This window comes from Podarcis pityusensis, assembly GCF_964106645.2.
Source record: "Podarcis pityusensis genome assembly, chromosome: 16".
In the NCBI taxonomy this organism is placed as follows: Eukaryota; Metazoa; Chordata; class Lepidosauria; order Squamata; family Lacertidae; genus Podarcis; species Podarcis pityusensis.
This window is the reverse complement of record NC_138041.1, coordinates 6,819,393-6,831,291: the sequence shown is the minus strand read 5'-3', so window position 1 is coordinate 6,831,291 and position 11,899 is coordinate 6,819,393. Positions and strand designations below refer to the sequence as shown.

The 11,899-nt window shown below is 45.7% G+C and overlaps 1 long non-coding RNA gene across 1 annotated transcript; it reads right to left on the bottom strand.

The window, feature by feature from the left end:
• Nucleotides 1-240: 240 nt before the first annotated feature.
• Nucleotides 241-4,127, bottom strand: LOC308465214. The gene is made up of 2 exons (XR_013980359.1): nucleotides 3,388-4,127; nucleotides 241-1,209 (listed from the first exon to the last, which is right to left on the bottom strand). It is a non-coding gene; the product is annotated as an uncharacterized lncRNA (long non-coding RNA).
• Between the last annotated feature and the right edge of the window lie 7,772 nt (nucleotides 4,128-11,899).

Genomic DNA, 11,899 nt, shown 5'->3' with positions numbered 1-11,899 from the left:
TTGGGCCCTTTTTTCCATCCTGTGACCACTTAACTTGGGAGAAAACCCAGCAGAACACAAGAGGATTTGCTCCCGAGGGAACATCTGTAGGATCCTGCAGTTACCATAATGTGTTTCAAGCTATTTCATTGTATCAAATGCCAATAGCATAACTCCACCCCCTAAATTTGAAACAAAACAAGGGCATGTCACTTATCCCAGTGCTTGTTATTCACAGGACAGGACAGAAGGAGGCAGAAGTGAGACTGTTTCTTTGTTATTCTCATTTATTTTGAATCAGTTGATGCATTTGTTTACTTCTGCTAGTGATGTGCACAGCCCTTTTCAAAGGACAAGAAGGTGGGGTCTCCATCCCAAGGACCTTCCCATCTAACATTCAGCACAAGGGACACAAAGGAGCACTTGAAGCAATCCATCATTCTTGTATGCTTCATTGTATATCTTCACATGTGTAAAAAGCCCAGAAACTTTAAAATCTAAACAAGGGGTCTGGAATATCCATGGGGTGGTGGTGGGTAGGTTTCTCTGTGGCTACACCTCTGTACAGATATCCTTTTTCTTGTCCCACTAACCTTGTGGTTCCCAGTGAGGACTATGTGGTAGAAAATCTTCGTAGCTTGCCGAAGGTTCCGTGTTCAATCTCTGGTACCTCCAGGCAAGGCTGCGATTTGTACCCTGTCTGAAAACCCCTGGAGAGCCACAGGTGATAAACATAAACAAAACCAAGCTTGATGGACCTCGGTATAAGGCCAGGCCAGATTATTTTAAGTAGCACACTTTCAATTGGAATTATGCATGGTTGGCATTTCTGGTGGGGAGTGGGAAATAAGACTTTAGAAAGATTGTCCTTTATAGATTGTTTTCACTGGATGTTCCTGCCCAGTTAGACTCTTATATACCTGTATGAGAGGAGAGGTGGCTTCCTTCGAAGAGTGTAAGATTTTCCATGAGTGGCTTTTCTTCCCTTAAAAGACTCAGAAGTCGGTAAGGAGGAATGAACAGCCCTGCGTGGCCAAGAACTTATGTCACACAGGGAACCATAGCAGGGTTGATGTTTAGCAGTGACTATCTCTTTGGAAGCATTCGGAATTACTGGAACAACCACATGGATGGATGGCGGTGTTAACATAACATCTGAGTTGCGAAGCTGGGAGGAATGCGTGACACTGAGTCTGTAGCGAGCCATGTTGGTGGAATAACCAGAAGGATCTACAATGACAGCCACAACAAAAATGCAGGGAATTAGATTACCGATATATCATTTCTATAGTGTTTTTCTTTTAAAGTTTTTTTTTTAAAGGAAAGGTTGTTTAAGATGAAGAAAAATTAGAACACAATAGAGGTGACATGATAGAAGTTTGTAATATTATGCATGGCATGGATAGAGAAAAGAAGAAGAAGAAGTTAGGAGCTGAGAAATACAGATCATACGAGATTAGGAACTGCTTAAAGAACAGAAGAAGAAGAAGAAGAAGAAGAAGAAGAAGAAGAAGAAGAAGAAGAAGAAGAAGAAGAAGAGGAGGAGGAGTTGTTGTTGTTGTTTGGATTTGATATCCTGCTTTATCACTACTCAAAGGAGTCTCAAAGCGGCTAACAATCTCCTTTCCCTTCCTCCCCCAAAACAAACACTCTGTGAGGTGAGTGGGGCTGAGAGACTTCAAAGAAGTGTGGCTAGCCCAAAGTCACCCAGCAGCTGCATGTGGAGGAGCGGAGACGCGAACCCAGTTCACCAGATTACGAGACTACCGCTCTTAACCACTACACCACACTGGCTCTCGTGTGTCTCCTCCTTGAGAGGTCCGGAGGGTGACAGCTCGTGAATGGGACCTTCTACCACTCTTAACCACTATACCATGCTGGCTCTCACTCTCTGCTCCCTGTGATTCAGGGACATCCAATGAAGTTGAACACTGGAAGGTTCGGGACAGTTATGGCTTCTTTGATTCCCACAGAATCATAGAACTGAAGAGTTGGAAGGCACCCCAAGGATCATCAAGTCCAACGCCCCTGCAATGCAGGACTATGCAGTTGTCCCATACGGTGATCAGACCTGCAACCTTGGCACTGGTTAAACTATGGAATTTGCTCCCGCAGGAGGCAACAGTTGGCTCCAACTTGGATGGCTTCAAAAGAGACAAATTAGACAAATTGATGGAGGAGGAGGAGGATATCAGTGGCTACTGGACATAATGGCTAAGCTTTGCCTCCACAGGCTCTTCATATGTTTTGAAACACAAACAATGGGCAAATTGCCCTCACACATTATGCAGGTTCTCAGTCATCTGTGCTATAAAAGCCGTTCACCAAGCTGAAACGCTATGAATCACCAATGCTGTTCTTTATTCCTTTCTGCTCTTTCATGCTATTTCTGTCTGGGGTTTACCACTGCACAATTATTTATTATTTATACACCACCTGTCTAAATGGGTTGCCCCAGCCACTTTGGGCAGCTTCCAATAAATAAATAAATATAAATATATATAAATTAAACATTTAAAAATCTTTCCTATGCAGGGCAGCCTACAGATGGCTTGGGGGGGGGTCACATAACTCCATACCATCCAACATTTCTCTGGTGGAAGTTGGGACGTCCTACCAAACCCTCCAGATTTCATTGAAAATTCCAATGAAAATAGGGCCGTCCTAAGGAAAAGCAGGTGGTGCTGTGGGTTAAACCACAGAGCCTAGGGCTTGCCAATCAGAAGGTCGGCAGTTTGAATCCCCGCGATGGGGCGAGCTCCCCTTGCTCAGTCCCAGCTCCTGCCAACCTAGTAGTTCGAAAGCACGTCAAAGTGCAAGTAGATAAATAGGTACCGCTCCGGCGGGAAGGTAAACAATGTTTCCATACACTGCTCTAGTTTGCCAGAAGCGGCTTAGTCATACTGGCCACATGACCTGGAAGCTGTACGCCGGCTCCCTTGGCCAATAAAGCAAGATGAGTACCGCAACCCCAGAATCCAGTCCCAGAGTCCAGTCATCCACGACTGGACCTAATGGTCAGGGGTCCCTTTACCTTTACCATTAAGGGAAAGCGGGGCATTCCGGGAACAAATCAGAAACCGGGACAGCTTCTGTAAATCCAGGACTGTCCCTGTAAAATAGGGACCCCTGGAGGGTCTGCAATAACTAAACAGAGCCTTGTTGGATCAGACCAAAAGCCCATCCAGTCCAGTATCCTGTTTTCACAGAGGTCAACTGGATGTTTGTGGGAAGCTGGCAAGCAGGTCCAGAGTGCAGCAGCACTTTCCCCGCTTGTGATTCGTGCCAGCTGATATTCAGAGACACATTGCCTTTGACAGTGGAGGGAAAACATGGCCATTTAGTAAATGTTCATCCTTGACCAGCTCTAAAGTGCAGGCAAGAAAGAAAAACAATTTAGAGTCTTACCTAGTGATTGTAGAGAAGCGGGTTACATCTGTTCCAGCCAAATTGCTTGCTGACTTAGGAATGACAGACACATATATACAGCCTTGAATAATAACACACCATCTAAAGGAGGGCTCTGAGCACAACTCAAATTGCTCTAAATTAATGTTTTCATCTTCTTTGCTGCTGTTAGCTCATCCCCCGCAGAATGATGTTTAGACTCCTGCCCAATGTGTATAATTTTGTAATGGAATGAGCCTGGAAACAGACCAGCAACGTTCAGTCTACAAACTCCAAGGTGCGTTTAAGTCAGTGATCTGTCTCTGACCTTAGATACTGCCTTCAACCATGAAGGATGAGCATAGCTATCATGACTGGTAGCCATTGACAGACTGGTTCTCTGTGAATAGGCTTACCACCCATGAAAAACGTACACAAAGGTGACCTGCACCCAAATGTGTGTGAACTTCCTAAAGCTAGGTTGGTTGCAGTGGCATAGCATGGTTTGCCAGTGCCCGGGGCAACACAGAGGGGTGGGTGGGTGGGAAACAGATGGAGTACACATGCACATTCAACTGCCTAATGGCATCTGTGTCACCCAGGAGATCACAGCTGCAGAGATAAGAAAAGAAGAGTCGTTCCATTATCTGGAGAGGTCACTTCCTGGTTCTCATGGAGAAGCTGTTTACAATGAGCCCAGAGATGGTAGTGAACAGCTGTATTGAGGCAGCACCGGGTGTTGAAATTTTGCACCCATAAAAATGTTGTGCCCAGGGCAACCACCCTTGTGGTCCCCGACATGCTATGCCACTGGTTGGCTGTGTGAGCGTCTGGGCCCACACACATTTGTGTCTGACTCTTCACAGTGTTGCCCAGTGACTTTTTCCCCCTTCACACTACGGTCACTGGTGTGAATGAAATTTGGCACAGCGTGCCGATATATTGATCAAAAAGCCATCATTCAGTAACATGTACTGCAGTGTGAAAGGAACAGTAGAAGATGGGACAGAAGCGTTAGCATTTTAGGAAAACTAATGCAATATTCTGCATGTCTTAATGCACCCTTGGTGCCATGCATTGTGTTCTTGGGGGGTCTAGAACTTGAGGATAGATGGGGGGGTCTCATGATGCCAGTGCTGAAGATAGCTTTGATGGGGCCTCTGGTGAGAGGTCTCCTCAGGAGCCCCTAGATATGGGGCTGCCTCTCTCAATCTGGATGATTCCCACATCAACATGAATTGGCCCAATTCAGTTCAATGTCTGGGATTCAGCCCTATATGTGATGATTGTGGTGCTATAATGTGTTCTATCCTGCAGTAATGGATATTTGAGTTCTCACATATCGTGCTGCGTGGGCTCTGTATTTCTGCAACGGTGCTGTGCATCTTGGGCCATTTCAAAATGATTTCTTCCTGTTGTTGTTTGTCTGCATTTTTATTTTCTAAGAGCTATAATCAGCGTGAGGGACAGCAGTTTGCAGCAACAGTGGAATTATTGGGTGAGGGATTGCTGGAAGGTCTGCTCCAAGGGAGGATGAAAGAATTTCATTATATATATATATATACTTAATTCCACACACCCACAACACCCACATCCCAAAAAGAGTTCCTGTTTACACAATGGATTGGCTAAAAGTTTATAAAAAAAAAAAAAAAGTTTATTGGGGGAACAAGTTAGTATCAATTGCTGCTAACCATGGTGGATATAATTTCCCTTCCTGTCACGGTCCGGTCTACGGGCGATCGAAGTCCTGGCTGAGGACGTCAAGACCGGGGGCAAGATGGTGGGGTGGGAGCAGGAACGAGACTCCAGAAGCCAGGGGTCCGAGGGTCAGGAAGCAGGGAGTCATGAAGTCAAGGGTCCGAGGGTCGAGAAGCAATGAGCCAAACACAGCAAGGCAGGAAACATGCTGCTGTAGCAAAGAGCCGAAGGGAAACGCTGACCTTATATCCCTTCCCGGCTCTTGCCACCAGGTGCAGTGAGTTACCAAGCAGCCTCACCTGTGCGGCCATGCCTTGCCTCCCCAGAACAAACTTAGGAAGGCCCCAGTCCTGCGAAGCCCTACTGGTCACAGGGCCCGGCTCCTGCATGCACTCCTGACACTTCCCTGTTGGAGGGAGACTGCCTCTGAATACCATTTTCTGGGAATCACAAGGGGGTAGGCGTGTCAGCTTAGGGGAAAGAGGTGCCAACAGCTGCCTCAATATTCCTAAGCAGGGGGCTCAGCCTCCTTCCCTGCCAATATTGAGGGGGGCGGAGGGGGCTGAACTGCTGAGCCAAAGCATCAAAGGCAGGGTCCTCCTGAGCGCAAGGGGGGAGGAGCTGCAGCCATTGAAGCTGTGCCACCGCAAGTCCTCCTCCTAATGTTGCAGCACGACATCACAGGCCACACCACATATTGTCCTGCTACCCCTCAATCTTCAGCCCAAGGTGGTGCCTCTGCAAGCGGAGGAGGGGCAGAGTTGCTATTGCATTCAGATTCTGCTTCTGGGATTCCCACAAGCAGCTGGTTGGCCTCTGTGAGAACAGGATACTGCTCTAGATGGCCTTTGGCCTGATCCAACAAAGCTCTTCTTGATAGAATCATAGAACTGTAGAGCTGGAAGGTATGCCAAGAGTAATCTAGTCAGGGCTGTCTTTAGCATATGCACCGCAGGGGTGCAAAGATCTGCCCAGCGCCCGCCCCCAAATTAACATTTATTGAGCTTTTTTGGGGAGGGGGGAAGCCAAAGTTGTTAACCTTTCTTTAGGGGGGAAATTGCTCACCTGTAACAATGATGCAGTGGAAAAAAACTGCTTTTGTTTCCTGACTCGTCGGGAATATTTGACGCTACGGAGTAGCAGAGTGACGGAGGGGTGGGGACTTTCGCTCCATTGCTTTTCACTGCCCCCGATTGAGAGGGACCAGTATATAGTAGGTATACATTTGGTGCCCCCCAGAATTTGGCGCCCGGGTGCTCTGCACCCCTTGCACCCCCAAGTAAAGACAGCCCTGCATCTGGTCCAACCCCCTCTTAAAGGTAAAGTTAAAGGGACCATGACAGTTGAGTCCAGTCGCGAAAGACTCTGGGGTTGCAGCGCTCATCTCGTTTTACAGGCCAAGGGAGCCAGCGTTTGTCCACTTTGCAGACAGTTTTTCTGGGTCATGTGGGTCATGACTAACACTGACACCAGAGCAGTGCACGGAAATGCCGTTTACCTTCCCGCCAGAGTGGTACCTATTAATCTACTCACACTTTTTGGTGTGCTTTCGAACTGCTAGGTTGGCAGGAGTTGGGACCGAGCAATGGGAGCTCACCCCATCACAGGGATTCGAACCGCTGACCTTCTGATTGGCAAGCCCAAGGCTCAGTGGTTTAGACCACAGCACCACCCACATCCCTACCCCCTCTTAATAGAATCTTAATATATCTGTCCCATCCTCTTGAGATGCATTTCCAACACTTTCCGCTTGGAGATAGTGTGATGAAACCCATGACTCTTCAAACTTGCTAATCCTGCTAACCAGGAATGCACACTTTGCTTAGGGCACATTTAGAGTATGGGGAAGGACATAAATGCATTTGGCCCAGCGCCAACATTGCTATTGCTTCTAGCTGCTGGAGAGAATGAAAATCACTGCCATCCTCATGCCACAACCAACTCCTTCCTTACTGTATCCTGCAGCTTGTAAAAAAACTGGACAGCAAAGTTCTTGCCCCAGGATCCCCACAGTGCTGTTACAGCTGATACATTGGCAAGATATGTCTCAGTTGCTTCAAACCTCCATTCAACATGGTAGCTGAGGCCTGCAGCCATTCTTGGAATCCAAATCCCCTTGGCCACATCTGCTATGGCTAATAACCAAGGGTGATAGGAGATACAGTCAGGAGCCGAGTCCAGTTCATGACCAGCAGTGGGCCGTGATGCCTGCTAAGAACTTTGTATTGTGCTCAAAACCATTACCTAGCTCTTCTCAATAACCAGAATACAGTGGTACCTCGGGTTAAGTACTATAATTCATTCCGGAGGTCTGTAGTTAACCTGAAACTGTTCTTAACCTGAAGCACCACTTTAGCTAATGGGGCCTCCTGCTGCTGCTGTGCTACCAGAGCACGATTTCTGTTCTCATCCAGAAGCAAAGTTCTTAACCTGAAGCACTATTTCTGGGTTAGCGGAGTCTGTAACCTGAAGCGTAAGTAACCTGAAGCGTATGTAACCCCAGGTACCACTGTATGTCATCCTTCCCTCAATGCAGACTATAAGATTTGCAGCATGTTGTAAAGTAAAAGCCAAAGACCATGTGAATGATGCAAACATACATTTTAATATGATATGGAGGCTTGGGATAAACAACAGGGCAGTAAGAATGGCACATGGGATAGAGAAGGATAAATGAAATATGGTATACACAAAAGAAAAACCAAAGAGAGGGTTCAGCATCATTATTGATAAAAAAGTCTCCTGCCAGGAACTAAGAGTCTGTAGGTAACTATTGCTCAATAGCTACTTCAGAGGACTTCTGATAGCATTATAGGTTCTCTTCAAGACAGTACATTGGCTCTGACCCAGACTAGTTAAACTTAGATTCCAGTCCAAATTCCATCAACTTGTCAGACAGGAGTGATCCCCAAATCTATGTGGTTTCATCTACCGAAGCTAGACAAGTTCTATTGCAAAGTCTTGTGTCCAAGGCAGTGCTTGGTGTTGGATCTGTGACAGTTGTTTCACACAAGCTTGATGTCGAAGTCACTGAATGGTGAATCCTGACTGGTCTTGGTTTCTGATTTCAGTGGGGATTTATTCCAAAAGTGAGCACAGTTACTGAAACTTCCACAACCTTCTGGTTAACAGTCATATGCATGGAAACCACATAGCTAAATGCTGCCATCAAATTCTTGGCAGCGACTCCATTTTCACAGTATCATGAAGACAGAAGAAAAGCAAAGGGTTGCATCCTTTGTTAACCCTGCTCAGAGTAGGCCCATAGAAATGAATGGGTTTGACCAACTGGTCCATTAATTCCAATGGGTCTATTCTGAGCATGATTTGGTTAGAGCTAACTCAACATCTTTTATCATGCATTCAGGGATGTTGGGCTGAGCTCATCTTGGTGGGTTAGACATTGAGCCAATCAAAACTAAGACAAAATGGAGATGGTCAGGACTTGGTTAGGAAGTCTAATCCATGACTTGACTTCCTCAGAAAGAACATGAACTTCATCCTCTTGTCAGCTCCTGTCCACCATTAGAGCAGCACTTAATTTCATTTGCCTGACGTTACAGAATGAAGAATTTAGCATATTCAACTGTGACAGAAAACAGGGGAACTGAATCAGATACGGAGGAGGTGTGGAAAGGGATATATAGCTCAGGGGAAGAACTTGGTCAAAAAGACATCTGGACATGATTCCCACCCCCCACCCAGAGCTACTGAGCACCCAGAGCTCACTACAAGAAGTTGGGTGCTCAGCATTTCCAGGATCCATGCATGTAACCATGGGTTGGTATCTAGCCATTCATCTTCCTGCTGGCTGTTCTTCTCGTAACCAGTTGGGAGCATTCTAATACCTTCTGTAACCATAGGAGCTGAAAGGACGGCTGGAGAGACCTGGCAGGTTGTAGACAGAGCCAGACTCGGAGGCCTCTGAAGCAAGAAGGGCAGGGTATCTGCTCCCACCTAGCATGCCGTAGCCGGCACACGGGTTGTATTGCTCGATGCCAAAAACTTGGTTGGGGCAGTACATCTCTGGTCCTGGGATGGTCACCACGAAGGGCGGAGGCTGGATCGTCACGGTTGATGATGGGCATTGAAAGGCACAGTTATTGTAGCCAAAGGAAGACATCTTGAGGTTCAGGTTTCTAGAAGGTATTATTATTATTATTATTATTATTATTATTATTAATTATCTGTCACCTATATACCAAATGGCTTTCAAGTGGTTTAAAACTCTAAAATAGGCTTCCTCAACCTCGGCCCTCCAGATGTTTTGAGACTACAATTCCCATCATCCCTGACCACTGGTCCTGCTAGCTAGGGATCGTGGGAGTTGTAGGCCAAAAACATCTGGAGAGCCGAGGTTGACGAAGCCTGCTCTAAAATAAATCCATAAGTAAAATATACAATAACATTAAAACAACCTTAATCATAACATCCAATACTAGGGGCTGTCTTCCTTGCGCAGTCTTCTCATCACCCCCACCTACCCCTTTGCCAACTGCTGTTTCCCCACACCTTTGATAATAATTTTTATTAGTTTCCAGTTTCAATCCAATAATAGCCTCATTGTGACAAAAAGCAATGTATAATACAATTACTAATACCAATCGTTCAAATACCGAATTATATCATTTTTCATGCTAGAAATGATGGTTTGATGGTTTTCTTTATTTCTGCATTCCAAAATCTTATTAATTTCAATTACATTCCGGTCATAATAATAATCCCTTATTCAACAACTGCAATATTAATAACTTCTATTCATGTTGACACATTAAATGATTTATAACACTACAAGCGAGGAACTCAAACTATATCCTTGTTCTTCATGTGTGTGTCCCCACACCTGACCAAACCACTTTCCCTTTACACCTCACCCATCCCCTCAGTCCCCACCCTCCCTCACAGCTCACCCAACTCTCACACCTTTTAATGAAGGGGAAGGTGTGTTTTTTTATAGTGGCTAGCTAAACCACTATGTAATGTGCCTCCCCCCTCCATTAAACAGCGTGTCTGGACCTGCCCATACTACTTCCTTGCCCACCTATCTGCTTGCCTTCCTACAATTTGCTACACTGTGGTTGGTGTGGCCGCCTGCTGGAGCCCAAGCAAACTGCAGTGTGGCAACATTTTGCATTTTATGTATATGGGAAGAAAACAATCCATTTGAAAGGATAAAACTCTTCCACTGAATTACAGTCAGTGTTATTTTTCTAGAAAGAGAGGTGCCGGAACTCACCATGAACGCCTCCCTTGTTCTCTTATAATGGCACAATGGCGCCCTCCTGAGAAATGCCAAAATTGAGTTCTGGTGAGTTCCAGCTGAAAAAAGCCCTGCTTACAGATGATCCTCTCAAAATAAGGAGGCCAATCCTCATGGTTCTCAAAAAAGGACTGATTTAAATAGGAACGTAGCAAGCTGCCTCATGCAGAGATACAGCATTGGTTCACATAGCTCAGAATTGTCTACAGTGACTGGCTGTAGCTCTCCAGGGTTCCAGACAGGGACCAATTCAAGCCCTATCTGATATGGGTTGTGCTGGAACCTTCTGCATGTAAATCATGGAATCACAGAATTGTAGAGTTGGAAGGGACCCTGAGGGTCATCTGGTCCAACCACCTGCCATCTCAGCTAGAGCATCCATGACAGATGGCCACCCAACCTCTGCTTAACAACCTCCACTGTCAAACAGCTCCTACTGTCATAAAACTCTTCCTGAGCTTTCTGTTTAGTCAAACTCTCCTTTCTTGTAACTTCAATCCATTGGTTTGAGTCCTACCCTCCAGAGCAGGAGAAAACAAGCTTGTTCCCTCTTCCATGTGACAGCCCTTGAGATATTTGAAGATGGCTATCATAACTCCCTCAATCTCCTTTTTTCCAGGCTAAACATACCCAGTTCCTTCAACCGTTCCTCATAAGGCTTGGTTTCCAGATCCTTGATCATCTTGGTTGCCCTCTTCTGCACACTTTCTAGCTTGATCATGACATAAGCTGCCCTATATCAAATCAGATCATTGGTCCATCACTGACTGGAAATAGCTCTCCAAGGTTTCCAACCCTACCTGAAGGTGCCGTGGATTGAAATTGACCTCCTGCATGCTCTGCTATAGCACTTCCCTTAAGCAACATGTTTTACAATACTAGTTTTGAGGTTTCCTCCCTTCACTGTTATCTTTCAGGTGAGCAATGAAGAGAAGGAAATTGTCTTGCGCAAGAGCCCTTCAGACCCCAGAGATTAGATTGGCTCTGAATTTTCCTTCAGATGAACCTTCACCATCAACTCTAAAGATATTTTAAGAGTTACAGGAGCTCCTTTCAATGGCACAAAGCCAGACTGAGAAGGGGACACACACACACACACACACAGAGAGAGAGAGAGAGAATGAAATTTATCTTACTGGGTTCTCCAGAGACACACGGCAGAGCAGAGGGGTCGAAGCAATGGAAGGAACTGATGGTTGAGTATAAGCCTTCCAGCAACTTTTATACTGTTTCTCAGTTAGCCCAGAGGGCATGAGGCATCCTTTCTTCCCTCTATGCTATGCCAATTAATTGCCAATGATATGTCACTTAGTGTGTCAACACACCCAAAATGACTCCAATTATTTATTGCTTACATCTGATCTTTGATTTGCCCAACAGGTGAAAGGAAGAAAAAATTGCCATGCATGCTGCTTTTTCCACAAGGAGGATCAGCATGCCTCAAAACCATTAAGGGATAAAGGCCCCAGCAATGACACATAGATGGACTTAAGGTGCTTGTTTGGGTGCCCTTGGATATTGCTGGAGAAATGCTGAACACGGACATATTTGGGAAACTAGAGGATTAATCTG